The 15322-nt window shown below is 36.8% G+C and overlaps 1 long non-coding RNA gene across 1 annotated transcript in view; it reads left to right on the forward strand.

Annotated features, from left to right (window-relative positions):
* Positions 1–915: 915 nt before the first annotated feature.
* Positions 916–15322, forward strand: part of LOC309882853 — a 45530-nt gene continuing 31123 nt past the window's right edge. Inside the window, exons 1-3 of the long non-coding RNA XR_014318369.1 lie at positions 916–989; positions 1659–1772; positions 5591–5712. This is a non-coding gene — a long non-coding RNA (uncharacterized lncRNA). The remainder of the gene's footprint in view (positions 990–1658; positions 1773–5590; positions 5713–15322) is intronic.

A 15322-nucleotide genomic window follows, 5' to 3' on the forward strand; every position in this document is an offset into this window, starting at 1 on the left:
CAAGGGCCGGATCATGGCATAGCCACAACTCTGTTGTGTGACTGGAGTACCAATGAAACCCCAGTGAATGCCGTCCTCCTACCATTATATCCAGGCAATGGCTACCCAGCCGCCTGGACGGCTGTAGAGAGCTATTAGAGTTTCATGGCAGTTGCCATGAGTAAAAATATACATAAAGGTGGTGGACATAAAGTAGACCTCAAAGTATTGCTGAACTTTCTTTATAGCTTATTTCTGCAGTCTTAATTGAAGTAAATTTTGCTGAACTGAAAGGAACTTCAAAGTGCCTGCCTCTGCTTCCCTGTTACGAGCTTTAAATTGTGTTTTTATAATTAAGCTATAAATTTTAAAGCCATTTCAACTACAGTTTTTAATATGCCACAGGTTGTCCACCTGTCGTAACTGTGGTTCGATTGTTGTAGATCATTTTCTTTGGTGTGCTGCATGACAAAAAGCTATTATAGCAAAAATACTTTCTAAGTGAGAGGTGTCTCAAGTTGTCTCAATATTGGGGCAGAATGCATTATGTTTCTAATATAGGTGCAAGGTAAAAAGTTTTTATAATGGAATGATAGAGTATCAGTGTAATCCAAAAAATACTTTGTTTTCTGAGGTTATTGATATTGATTTCCAATATATCAGTGAAAGTGTTGAAAGATGGAACATTAAAAGTAAGCTGTGGTGCTCCTCATGGCTACCATAACAGCACTGAGGTGGTACCCATCTGAGTGCCCAGCTACACTATTAATAATTTAGGGTTCCTTTCAACTAGAAATCACATGTCAACTCACCATCAGGTAAATGATAACTCGGCTTGGAAAGCAGTAATCCATTAACACCTGTCCTAATGATATCTGGATATGTAGAAAATATGATGTAAAACTCCCTGTTAATATAAAGAAATTGTGTAATTACAGGTATGCAGGTTTAATGAAGAAAATTGCCCTGGTAATGGGGATTACCTTGATTTTTGCCCTGTTACATCAACAGTAAGTAAAACTTTTAACTAGTGTGTGCACAAGTTTTGTTGTCTTTCAAAGGCAGTTGTAGGTTTTTGCATTGCTTTAGAATTATGGCTGCTGGTCACTGATGTGTTTTTTTGTTCAGAAAAGATATGAAACTCTTTTATACTCCTTGATTGTTCCAATTTTCTTTCTAGTTTAAGAAAGAGTAGGTTGTAGAAATTAATTTTCTATTTTTCTGACCATTTTGTTTTATTCTTATTATAAATAAGGTTATAAAAATGTACTTTGAATTAAAACTATCAGTTTAGACCTAATGGAATTGGGCTAGTTCAATGGCTTTGGTGTAGATAAGGAAGCTGACAGTAGATTTCCAGTTTTTGTGTACTTTAGGGAAGGGCGTTTAGGGATGCCTGTGATATATCAACTCCTCCAGTTACAGCATTATAGACAACTAAAGTAATTTACTGTTATGAATACCTCTGGAGAGTCAGTGTGTGTTGCGCTGAATTAAATATCTTGAGCTAAGCAAACACAGAAAGACAACCCTAACTTAAAACTTAATTCAACTCTGAACCTGTGGATTCAAGTCTCATGCTTCATTTTATTGAAGTCTATTTGTATTTAATCTTTTTTTTTTTTTTTTTTTTTTTTGAATGATTGCTCAGTGTATTCAGTGTATCTTCTATATTTCAGGAACAGAAGCCTGTGTGTATTTTTTAATTATAATCCACGGTGAGGTGTTATGGAAGCCAGTTCAGCATAAAATCATCCATGTGATACCCGAACTTTACTGAGGCAAAGTGTATTGTAAGTATGGCAACCTTCAGCCAGAGAAACAACGTGAAATTAACGTTTTTTCTTATAACATTTGGACCACTTCTAATAAACGTGTAGAAATAAAGTATATCACTCTAGAGGAAACAAAGACCTCTATTCTTGAGAACATCCACATGCCCTTACCGACCTTGGGTTACAGGCATACACTTTTTAAACTGGAAACATTTTCACCGTTGGCACATTCAACTCCCACCTGCCCTTTCTTTTCACTCTTTATCAGTGTAGACTAAATAGACTGGATATACCCTACACCCTCAATTTCTTTGAATTGTCCTTGTAAGAAGAAGTGTCTTGTCTTGGTCAGCTTAGCTTGTTTTGCAGAGTTCATCTTTTTTTCCACTTTCCAGAAGCACTTCTTAGAGCCTAGACTTTGCATAGGGCTTGGGCACTTCTCTCATAAAAGACATGGATGCTCCCAGATTTTCCTAGAGAATTAATAGCTTCCAACAGCACACAATGCAGCACAGGGACTAATAAATCTCTGTTGTTGAGAGAGTCCCATTTAGCATGCAGCCCTATTTGCAGTATATCACTGTTGCAGGAACTTGGATATCCATATTAATTCATACCAAGAATGCTCTCGTCTTGCCCCTTCATCCTTCTGTTCTCTCTGTTTCTCTCTTTCATTTCTGCTGATAATCTTCTGTCAGGAAAAGTTTGGTGGTTGTTGGAGGGGTTTTATTTTTTCCCAAACTGGTAGCACAGTGTCTAGCTACCAATGGTATTACCTTACATTTTTTATGAACCTTCTACACTGTCACTTGCCTTCTCAGTAACCCCAAAGTAGATCTACTAGATGATGATATTTAACAAGAAGTAAGGCTCTGAAGGAAGCAAAGTAGCACTTCCATCATTCATCATTTAATCATTTTGAATCCATATCAATCTAATTGCATGAAGGTCTCCAAATCCCAATTCCAGCAGACCTTTTTTCTCCCCAGATAAAATCTGTGTTGTAATCAAACATGCATGTATAAGAACCAGGAAAAGGTAGACTCTATCCTAATCCAGAGCCTAGCTGTGGAGTGGTAGGAATGATTACTTTTCCAGCCAACATCCTCAAAAAAATCTGCAGATGTCTTTTTTTCCCATGTTCCGATATGGCCTCTAGATGAAACCAGAGCAGGAGTCAGTCTGTCCCAAACCTATGCCCAGATTTGAGCAGGATTAAATGGAGACCACCTCCAGTAAGCCCGGGGTCTTCCCTGGCAGTTTGAGAACCTGGCTGAGCAGTGCTGGGGCCAGGGAGCCAGCACGCGCCTGGTGCCTGCTTGCCAGGGGATGGCTTCAGCAGGTGCAGCCGCTGATGCGCCCCTCGGAGCATGGCAGAAGTGTTTTCTTCTGCATGGGGAGATGTGTTGCCAATGCACACTAACTGCTTGCAGACAGCCTCTAAGGTGGCTGTTCATTAAATGCTGTAAGTTAGACCCATGCAGCGTCAGAAATGCCTCTTCTTGCATGGTCAGTCCTCAGTGCTCATTTTTTGTTGGCCTGCATTGTATTCCTGTCTTTAGTGAGAAGGATGAATAATTTCTAACCTATTTTGGATCAAGAAATTTAAATTTGAGTTTAACTGTAAGCTTACAGTATTTCATATTTCTTCCAACATTTGGCCTCAACTGCACAGCATAGTTACAGAAGCAAAAACAAAAGGACAATAATTTTCACTAGAGCACACCTGCAATAATGGCTCACAGCGTTTAATTTTTCCCTTGGTTTCCTGGTAGACTTTGTTTTGACACCTGCAAACAACCTTTTCCAAATCAAAGTGAGCTTTTTCTCTCCATGTCATTCTGCCACCCAAGTTGAGCTGAAGTCCAACTAAGAAACAGAGCAATTATAAACACAGTTTCCTCTGGTGCTTGTGCTGTTTTTAGCTTTGCTGCTCTCCCAAGGAGAAACCTGTGCCTAATGTTTCCAGCTTAGCATGCAAAATTAATAAAACCTAACAATTAGACTGAGCAACATAAAATAGAAGTAAGGGATCCTTTCCTGTGTGGTTTGGACTTCAAGATATTAAATTGGCTCCTTTCTCTTAAACATTTTTTTTTTGTTTAACACAATGATCATAAAATGTGTATCTGGAATGATAAACAATAATTGGCTCTAGGCAGCCTTTTCTCACAGAGACAAAAGAACAGTTGTTATTCCTGTACTTCTTTCAATAAACACATGTGTAAGTTGGAATTCAGCTAGGCTGCCCTGAAAGGAGGCACACTTTTGTGAGAAACATAAAAGAGATTAAATTTACAAGTGGGCATGTAGACCGAAAAAAAGTTTTTTGTTTTATAATATTAAAAAGTGTTTTCTATGCTCATACAATGCCATGATATATCTCACCAGGAGAAATTCCATCTGAAGCTAATCCTGTAATGTTCTGTAGAAAACAACGGTTTTAGCAAAGATGTAAATCAGGTCCTTACTGAGCCTATAGATGGTTTGGGGATTAATATTCCTTATTCCCATAAGGTTTTCTATATTACTTGGGCTCACTTTTGGATTTCAAGGCTTATATTACAATACTTCCAGTTATTAGCTTGCTTTCAGTTTGTCTTCATGGGAAGGATTTACTTCATTTTCATTTTAGTGTTTATCAGAACTGATCAGCCAACTTCCTTCTCTATTTGTTGAAATGCAGACTGTGCCTTACATTGATAGTCTCTAAGATTATGAATAGCTCAGAAGTAAAATGCTTTATTTAAGATTAAATATGTTTCTTAATATTGTGTTGCTTTTTTATTTTTATCTTTTTGAATAACAAGAAATTAGTTGTAGGTGTTTTTTCTTTTGTATGTGTTTTTGTTTCATGACAGGATTTCAAACACTTTATGGCTACTGCAAGCAGAATTTCAACTATTTTCTAGATCCTCAGGGATTTATTACATAATATCTGGATGATCCTATCTGATGCAGTACAGTTTACACTATACCACATTTTGAACTGGGCACGTGATCATTCACAAATCTGTTTGGCTGTATCATTTTTCCAGATTATTAATTATAATCATCGTTAAGTTTGTCCTGGTAGATTTCATTTAAAGGTAATAAGGAAAAAAACAATGTGAAGGAAAAGGAAGATATGGGATACCATTTTTTTTCCAGGGTGTTTTCTTTAGAGAGAGAAGTACTGAAAAATGATATCTAACTTCCTTTATTCCAATTAGCTAATTTTATTGATGGCTTGTCTTCTTGTAGCAAGAGATAAAAGCAAGTATGAATTGCCTTTAAGAAATTGCTGTATCATTCATTTGAAAAAGAACTGATTGTTCTAAAGGATTGCAACTTGACAGCCTAATTTATTGACTAAATACGTATTTGAACAAAGGCTATAAAAGACTGCAGAAGAATCTTTGGAGTATCTTTTAAGATTGACTGGGAGTCTTAATGAAGCCAGTGTCCCTTGCCCTTGGCCTGTGTTTCTATTGACTTCAGCAGTCATTAGATGAGTCCCATGATGACTCTAACTTGAAGTAACGACAACTTTCCTAAACTCTTGTGACAAGTATTTTACTAGAGATATGTGCTCAGCTGATTGTGCACCTGTCCTAAGTATTTTGGAGGCCCTGCACATAGTGCTAATCAGTACCTCTGCTTTACCAGAGACTCAGCGCATGAAACATGTACCTTCACTGCAAGTCCTATTTGTATGTGTGCTGCAGCCAAGACTGCTTGGAATTTGGAAAAGTTGCCGGTCCTTTTCAAATCAAAAGAAAGTTGCATCTTTTTTATGCAACCTGTAGGATTTGGCTGCATAATACAGGAAATACTTTATTATGTTTGTGCCCTAGGTTATCTTGGCAGAGCTCAGTGTGGCCAGTGGATCTTGGATGCTCCCGAAATCGTAACGTGTACACACTGTGTGGTGTGAGGAAGCAGAGGGATAGCAAGAGCTGGACTCTCAGCAGAAAAGGTGGTGTATCTTCCATACTCTGTGTGTTATTTATAGTCAAGTCTGAGTTGATTTTGTTGATTTTTAGGATACTAGCATCACTCGTCTGTGAAGCATTAAGCATTTACAAAATGCACAGTAAAACCCAAGCAACTCACCTTAAATAGTTGACAACAGAAGTAATAACCAAAATGTACAAAAATGTATGAGCAATGGGACCACATATTTATAAGCACTGACACTCAGCTGTTCAGAAAACCATAAATATTTATTTGATAAAAGACCTATAGGAAATAAAAATCTGAAATGTTTGATAAAGCTTGAACCATGTTAAACAAATTACTTACCTCCAACCAGGTGTGTGCTTGAATGTAACAGCCAAGCCAAAGTAAGCAGACCTGAAAATGCTTTCACCTGGCACAGTCAGCTTGTACTTATTTGTGAGTCAGCAGCTGTATGGTTAATATTAAATAAAGATATGAAGGCCCGTAAGTAAATGAACACGGGAAGTGAAGTTAGCTGCTTGCATGATTGATAGCTGGTTTATTTTTAAAATAACTGTCTTATTTTGTCTTAATGTGCTTGTTATATACTTACATAGAATGGTGCCTTCTTGTTAAGGTATTAAAAAAAAGTTCTGTGTGGCTTATCCAGAGACTATTCTGAACTAAGCAAAAATGACAACATTCTGATCTTAAAACAAGCTTGGAATTCTTTTGCTTAGATGTTACATGATCCTGTTCCTTCATGGTGTTCCTCAAAATATGATTTTTTTTCCAATTTTTTGTTTATCTGAAATACTTGTGAGCTATCATCATGAACTTGTGCAATATGAATAATTATACCTTACTTCATAAGATCATTTATTAGCATACGGTTAATAGTTGCCAATGATCATAACATGCCTGTGTGGCTGCTGGGACCCCACCTGTTATGGTACTCCAGAACTGAATGAAAGTGATATTGCAGATAAGCAAGTGTTTTTTAGTAAGAGAGCTTTTGTTGAGGGAAAGCAGGTTTTTTAGTAATACAGAACCGCAATTTGTTTTCTGTTTTATTCTTCTGGTACTCGATGTTCCTAAGCTTGATTTGGTTCCTGACTGCTAGGCTGACAATTAACCAGCTTCTGTGCATCCTGTCTCTGTTAGTGTTTGTAAGTAGTAATTGTTTTCCACATGTAACACTAACTATACAAAAATTCATCCATGTTGAAGACAGTATTACCAAGGAAACCTTGAATAGTTCCAATCCTTTTATTTTATACTGTCCCTTTCCCCTCAGAAGTGCTGTTCAGCTTCGGTTGGGGGTTCCTAGGTAAAACTTTGCATACTAGAAATAGTATATTTATTTGTAGCCTCTGAGTAAGGCTGACTGAAGACAGAAATAGTTTGACAAAATAAGAACGCCTTCTTTTTCAAGCTGATCTGTAAAACTACTTTCAAGGTAAATGTTTCACAGTATTGTTTAGGTGTATCATGATACTGTGGCACAGCGTATAAACATATCTCTTCTAGCTGGGAAGTGTTTGATGTGGATGTGTTTGTATAAAGAAAAGGTAGGTAATTCTCAATTACTACTGCTGTGGTAGAGCATATATTATGGTAGAGAGGGCAGAAATTGGGAAGAGTTTTTTCAGCTCTTCCAAAGGAGCTCAATTTTGAGTCAAATACCATGTTTAAACCAACACTTACAAAGGGGGCCTTAAGCTGGATATTTGGGTAACTGGAACTGCATGATTTTTGCTCCTTTGTAGGCATCCAAATGAAGATTTCTAAAATCCAATTAAAAGTATCAGCTAGGAGCTCAAAACTTGTTTGCTTTAATCCTGAATGGGGGCTGATCTTCTACAAAATGTAGTTGGTTTTCTGGCATCTGACTGTTTGGTGGTGGTAGTGGATTTTTTTAATCTGTTTTTGTAGATTTAATCTTAAAATCCAGAATAAATAATAGGAGGAGCCTTTAGATGGTGCATATGAATTATGATGTTGAAAATAGCCTGTAGTGACATTTTTGTCATAGTAAAGGAAAATTTTGAGAAGGTGGCAATCTGCAATTTTTCAAAGACCTCTGTCATAATAGACTGCTTTTATAAACCCATGCCAAAACAGATCATTACTGGCTGTCTTACATGAGCTGACATCTTGCTTTAGGTATACTTCTAAGTTACTGTTGGCTCATCTTGTTTGAGGTCAGCTTATATGTTCAAGCCAGTATACACTTATTGGCCCAGCTCTGCTCCTGTATGTTTTGTAATTTGCATGTTGTCATATGCTCAGAGATTTGTAGTCATGATCTATGGTTTATATGTGTGTATATATATATATATATATATATATATATATATATATTTTTTTTTTTTTTTTTTAAATATGTCAATGTGGAGCTAGTGCACAGACCTAAGAGCTGTTGTGTGTCCTCCATAATGCAGGTTAGCCCTTTAGTGCACGGGTTTTTAAAGCTGCCTTTTCAGAGGAGTTGACAAAATGGGCTCTCTGAGGCACTTAAAAGATTCCAGTATCTTTTTGTCTGAAACAAGAACATAAAAAGCAGCTGGGAATAAAATATAGCTGAACAGATGAGATACACAGTCTGTTTTCTCCTAAGTAAAAATAGAGATTACTGTTCATTTTGAGACTATATGATGCAATGAGAGTTCACTTGCAGTGTAACTGTAGCTTATGCTCCAGAAGAGTTACAAAGACATGAGACTGCTTCAGTTACCTCCTTTGCCAGCCTTACTCCAAGAGGTGTCAAGGGAAAGAGCAGATGTGTGTGCTAAGATATTATCTAGATTCCTTTAGTGATTATCAAGACTTTACTTAGACAGTAGACCTTATGTCATAAAATACATATATTCCTAATTCTCAAATAAGAGCACAAATCAACCCAGTAAAGAACATACTAAGAACATCAACTAGAAATTCCAGTAAGTATAAATTTTTAAACTGTTCCACTGAACTACCAATGTGCTAGGCTTAGCAGATGTCGTCTTTGCAGTTCTTGTAAACATTTACAGTTCTAGCAAGGTAGGTGAACACTTATGTTAGTGAGTTCCCTGTACTTACAGCCATAAATTATTTGTGATTCATGTAAATATCTTTATAAGCCAGGAAACGGTGCCAAGTAAACACTGGTCAGCTTTTTAGAAACACCTTGTATGAAAACAGACTGCTTTAAAGTTGTTTTTTTTTTTTCATTTTTTTTCTTTTTTCTCATATGACCCAAGTTAACTGAATCTTCACATTCCTGGTGAGCAGTGCTGTTGTCTGTGACACCTGTTTTAAATTCACCTTTTATAGCTGTAAGATAAATTTAATTTTGTGAAGTCAGAAACTGTTCTGCACTTCCCCAAGTCATCCCTGTAACAATCAGTGTTCCAGCTGCTTGCTCCCATGATCTTTCCAGGTCTGCATTTCCTGTGGAAGAGTGGCTAGGAAGCTGGATACTTTGGCAGACAGGGGTCGCTCACTTTCTCCCAGTAAAAAGTGGGAATCACAATGTGCAAGCAAAGTAATGTGTTTTAAGATGCATTGGCAGTATTTTTGAAATACTTTTTTTGTCCATAAAGGTGTGTTGCAAAGCACACAGCTTTCATATGGTTTTCAAATACTATATTTTTGTGATTGAAGATGAATAAAACATGCCAATAAGAAACAGTACAAAAATTAAGGAAATTCCAGAGAACAGAAAACTTCAGAGAAGTAAATCATGAAACATATGCATCCATTTTTTAAGAAAGTATGAGTCATAACTTCTAGCTGCAGACTTTCCATTTGTTCACCATTTTGCTGTTCCAGCTTTGATTCAGAAACTAGCTCTCAAGCAAGAATCGTCATTTAATTTAAAAAGTCTCTGGGTTGTAAAAATGATGGTATTGTGTATATATATGAGATACATATTTTAGTCTTCATCTATGTAACAACCACCCAAAAACATCTGAAATGACAGCAGACAGCTTTATTTTTCCAGTGAGCCATAAAAATGAGAAAACAGCAGAATAGCTAATGTTACGAGTTGCAGTTAGTTATTGTGATACTAAATGGAGAACATGGCAATAACTTTTCAGGTTGTCCAACTTATCTATCAAGTGTACCGTAACGTATACTTTCACATAGTTTATTGCTTTAATATTATTCTGCTGGATGGTTCAAATCGTACTGTGATGAAATTCATTTCAAGGAAATTCTGACAGTATAATGAAGAATGATGTTTGTGTAGTACTTAACGATACATTTCTTCAGCTTAAACCAAATAATTGTACTTTATATTTTGTTAGCTGAATATATACAAAAGCAGAATCATTTGGGTCACAAAAAACAGCTTGTAACTTTTCAAACTGTACACACGTGCTTGAGGGCAAAACCATATTATTTGAAAATAATGTTTTATTGTTGAAAGTATGTATAACAAACAAGTGTTTATGTGAAGAGTAAGAGATTCACAATGCTATATCATAATTCAAAATATCTGGATTAGATGCTTATTGCATGAGAGATGACCCTGAATTCCATGTTTGCTAACCACGAGAACATAGTTAGCGTTCCTCAAAGTCCATTTATAATACTGTGAGAAAACAACTGGTGCAACAAAATCAAACGTCATTGGTTGTACTTAAAAATAAATGAGCTGGGGGGAGAAAGTACAGCAGTGAGTTTTGGGCTTACTTCAACCATTCTGCATAAGCCTTCTTCACGAGCCTTTTCACTCTTGGAATCTATCTACAGTTGTCATTTGGGGGGGGGGGGAGAAGAAAAAGGACAATGGCCTCTTTCTTCTCAGCCTGAAAATCAACAAATGTAAGGCTGAAATCTGTTTGGTTTAATGAATGTTTTAGTTATATTGTTTCTGAAATTATATTGATGAAATTGGATTACTTCCTGGAGACAAGGACATTGCTGAGGCAAGAGAGGAGTGTAATGAAGTGAGTTTCAAGTTACAATACATACAATTTACAATAGATAAGTGTGTTGTATATTCCTTCTTTGTTTAATCGTACTTTTGTACTTTTTTTTTTTCAAATGGCAACAGTGATAAACATGGAAACAGCAGTATCTGTCCCCTCTTACAAGTGGAGACCCCACCACTGTTTACCCAGAAGCTCTATTGAGTGTAAACTCCATGGGTTATCCATCTTTGTGTTTATGTAATCCAGAAGAGAGCTTTCTGAAAATCCTGGGTACATGAAACTGTTGTCATCTCACCATCTCCAATCTTCTTATGGCTGTTTGACATTTTCTCCTTCTTAATTAGAAGTTGGAAGCATGCAGTTTGGCAAGATGGGAAACAACAGGAAAGGTCTATCCATTCTGCAAAGTTCATGACAGGCTTTGCTCAAGTTTTTGATGGTTTGTGTTGGTTTTTCTTGTTCTGTACCAGTTCTTCCACCGTCTGTGCAATTTCCATTAATAGTCATGAGTGATTTGCGTGTCTTAATTCTTCATTTAGAGTGTTGAAAATCTACCCTAAAGCTATGAAAAAATAATGGAAAAAGCATGTATAATTGAAAATAGTCTTAATCACTGGAATGTTGAAATCCACATGGCTTGGAAGACTTGAAGGATTTCTTGTTTTAGAAAAGTTGAATTGAAAAGTGCTGTCATTTTCTTTAAATACATTCTTTTGAATAAAACATCCATTCCTGGCGCCAGCAGCAAGCTTCTAAACATGTTCAAGATGACATGATTGATAACAAGAATGCTCTCCTCAAGATGTTTCTAATTTCTTCTCTCTGGTTCAAGAATGTTAAACTTCCGACACGATATGTGATACAATAACAAATATTTTAACCAAAGATTAATATTTTTCTTAAGACTGTATAACAAATGGGACTGAATGGAAACCTGAAAATGAGTTGCTTGCTACAGAATGCTGGTAAGTTCTAGAAGCTATTGCCTGAGTACAAATTATTTCCTACTTAATACTGCAATGGTAGGCACATTTCCAACTTGAATAAATGAATTGACCCTGTTTCTTTAAGTGAGGGTCTTTCCTGTTTGACCGTAGCAGTGCATAATTTTAGGTCTCAGTAGATTTTTATTAAATTTATAATTGTATAGTAGTTTTTACTTGATCTGAGGATGATACCTATTTTACGCTTGGATGCTAATCAAGTCGAGTCCCTATCAGAAAGCTAGATCAAATAGTAATAAATATTTTGTCTCTATCTCTGACCTCAAATTAAGTATGAAATATTGGTTCTCACACCTTTTTAGTAAGTTTGTACCCTAGAACTTTTAGTTTTTGAAAATCTTAATGATCAGCAGTTGATTTGGGATGAAGTTCCTCTTCTAATTCTAAAACTTCTGCCAGTACATAAGAGATTAGCAATGTTAATCTTGTCATCTAGGTCAGCAATTGTCCCTTTCTATTTATGAAGGTCCCATAGTCAGAAAGTGACAGATTTTCCAAGGAAAGAAGCAAGGTCCCACAGTCTGTTCAGGCAAAAGGTAGCATAAAGCATCTTAGTCTAGCTTTAGGCAACAAACGTAGAAGTCTTATTTTGTAACCTATTATCAGGATCATATTGAAATGTGAAGAGTATTTTTGATCTTTTTGTAATGGTGCATGATCCAGACCAGCTGCCGTAATTCTTGGCTTTGCTGGATACAAGCTGTTATTTCTGGTCTCTTTGATTTTGCAGAAGAGACTTCCTTGCACAGGCTTCTTGTATCTTCCAGAAAAAGATTAGAAGCAGCCCAAGATACATCACTGGGGACACAGAGATCCTTCCAGTTATCCCAGAAGAATCTACAGTTGAGAAATGTAGCCCGTAGAAATGAACCCAGCAATACCCCATCCCTCATCAGCTAGACCATACCAAGGAAGTGCATCTATGTATGGTAGCAGCTCTGGTGTATTTCATGTAAGGATGCTGGGAAGGCTGACTTGGGCAGGTGGAAGGTTAATAGGGTTCTTCATGGTGGGCCTGTATAGCTGTGAACTCTTCCTCACTTCTGCAGAGCAGGTGAAGCCATATTAAAGTAAAGCATTTTAGTATGATTTTTGTAACCATTCCCAGTAAAGAGTGGGATTTTTAGTTTTCCATCTGAAAAAGGTGATCTCCCAAAGGGCTGAAGCAGATACACACGCTTGAAGGTCAATGTCATTTCTCATCTAGTGCTTGCCAGCTGGCAATCTCCACCTGTAAGTCTCTGAATTAACATCACAGTTTTAAAAACAATTAAATTTCAGGAACAATATGTGGCTGATTAACGATAGTGGAACTTGGTATGGGAAAGGACTATCTGCTCAGTTTTAATTCAAAATGTGTCAAACTACGTGACATGGTGTTATATTACTGCATATCGATGCCAGACAATGACATTACTGTAAATAGTATTAACCGTCTGACTTAGGGAAAAACAAGAAAATTTACAGTTGATGTATCAAATTATAGCTCAGATTGCAGCTTCAAATTATACTCTTGTCAGAAAACATGGCTAAATAAGGAGAGTGAAACACTTATTAGTTTGAGATAAAATGGAAGTGTTACCCTGGTTGTTTAACAAGTCCCAGTTTGTGCCATACATGGAAAGCTGTCTGTTGACATCTCATGGAAGACTTTCTATAGCACTGTGACTAGACCTCTTTACTGGTTTGCAGGGAGAAGAATAAAACCATTTTGGGTCGATCAGAAACCAAATTCCTTGCAATTTTTCATTTCATTAAAAAAAATGTCACCAAGGGAGAGAAATGACTAACCAGGAACAATGACCTCTGTGAAAGTTATGCAGAACTAAACGTAGGAATAGGTTGGCTATTGCTCTGCCACTTAGGAACAGGGCCAAGTATATTATTTGTATGTGATTCACTTACTAGACTGTATATGAAAGCTGGCTTCAGTCTAAGGAAGTACAACATTCTGTGTGTAGTCTTCTACAGAGACCTTTTTTATTTTAATGTTGTCCTTATTCTTCCAGTCCTCTTTTCCAGTTGTTGAGTTAACCCTTTTAAAATTCTCTTCCTGCTAGCAAAGCCCACAGACTATATTCTAAATTGGACTAGGAAAAAGATAAGCCACGCTTTTGGGGCGTCTGAGGAGAGGGAAAAAAAAAAAAAAAAAGAAAAAAGAAAAAAAGAAAATGGCTTCTATACTTATCAAGCCAGCCTGTAGGAATGTATTAATTATATAAGAATATGTATGAATAGATAGCTTTACAGAGATATGAAAAAAATCTTAACTACTTATGTGACTCAGAGTAATAACTGTCAAGAAAGGAAATAATTTAAGCCAATAATTGAATAGAGGAAGATCAAGTAGAAGATCAAGCCACAGTTTAGGCTTTGCCACTGAACATGCAGTGAACAGCTACTGGTCTCTATATTGTAGGTTCCTTCTTCCCATTCCTGGAATCCACCAGCACTGTGTGGATGAGGAGCTAATGGGCAGATGGGCACTGGGAGTGCAGATCAGTTCTACTGCCTGCCCCCCACCTTTACTCACTGCTGAACAGTCTAAATAAGAGTTTCAGCACAACTATACTCTGCCTGATACTTGGCTTTATCAGGTTCGTAAGTAATGTTTGTGGTGTTGCTGACTACTCAGACCATCCTCTAGAATACAAGAGAAGAAATAATAGAAAAATGCTGTGTGTAAATATGTAGATGCAAGAGCAATATAGCCCTTGCAAAAGTTTCAGTCCAATTTATAATTTTGAATACTTACTCCAGTTTCATCATTCTCTTTGATTTGCACTATCATAATTTTCTGTTTTGACACATATAACTGATCGGTGCTTGCTTGTACATTCTTAACTTAAAAATACGAGGGGGCATTGGAAATTTAATTCAAGAATATATGATAAATTTTTTCAACTTGAAATGAAAGGTCTACTAGAACTTATCAAATAATATTCTTTATTCACCCAGAAAAGCTATTATGTTTGTAATTATTTTGGCAAGACAAGCAAGAGAATCGCTTGTACTGGTTCATGATTCCCCATGCAAGGTCTTCATAGAGAATGTCTAGTTTTGCATGCATATCTTCAATTTCCTTTTAAAATAGTCACAGAATTGGGCAACAGTCAATTAATTAACTGATTAATATTCTTTCCAAACCCCATGCTCGTAAAGAGGAAATTTATGTATCTTAGATAACTGAGTCTAGATAAGCATTTAGTCAGAGCTAGAGTGTTTGGACTTCTAGCAGAACTTGCAGAGGAAGGGGGGGAGAAAAAAAGCTTCCACCAAAGCTTCCCAGGTGGGTTATGCATCATAGAAGACTCAGATTTGGTGTGATCTTTTTTTTTTTTTTTTTTTTTTTTTCCAAGGAGAAAGATTTCTCACTGTTACAGCAGGGCACCTCCACAGAACTTATTCCAGTTGAAATAGCTCTCTAATGAATACATTGCATGTGGTAGGTCATGGTGGCAGAGAGAGCACGTGGTGCTCTATCTGGCTGTTGGGAAGGTCTTTGGACCTTTGAGCATAATCAGCCAGTGAAGTCTGCCCATGTCAGCTCAGGCCAGACTGTGCCTGCTTCCCCCTGCGATGGTGAGGGTTGGTCAGGGCTGTGTGAGAGGATGAACTTGCCCTGCACACGGCTTGAGCATCCCCATGAGATGGAAAATGGAACACTCATCCTTCAGTGAACTCAGGTTACTAACAACTTTCATTTTCAACAACCTTGATA

This window comes from Aythya marila, assembly GCF_965140915.1.
Source record: "Aythya marila genome assembly, chromosome: 12".
In the NCBI taxonomy this organism is placed as follows: domain Eukaryota; kingdom Metazoa; phylum Chordata; class Aves; order Anseriformes; family Anatidae; genus Aythya; species Aythya marila.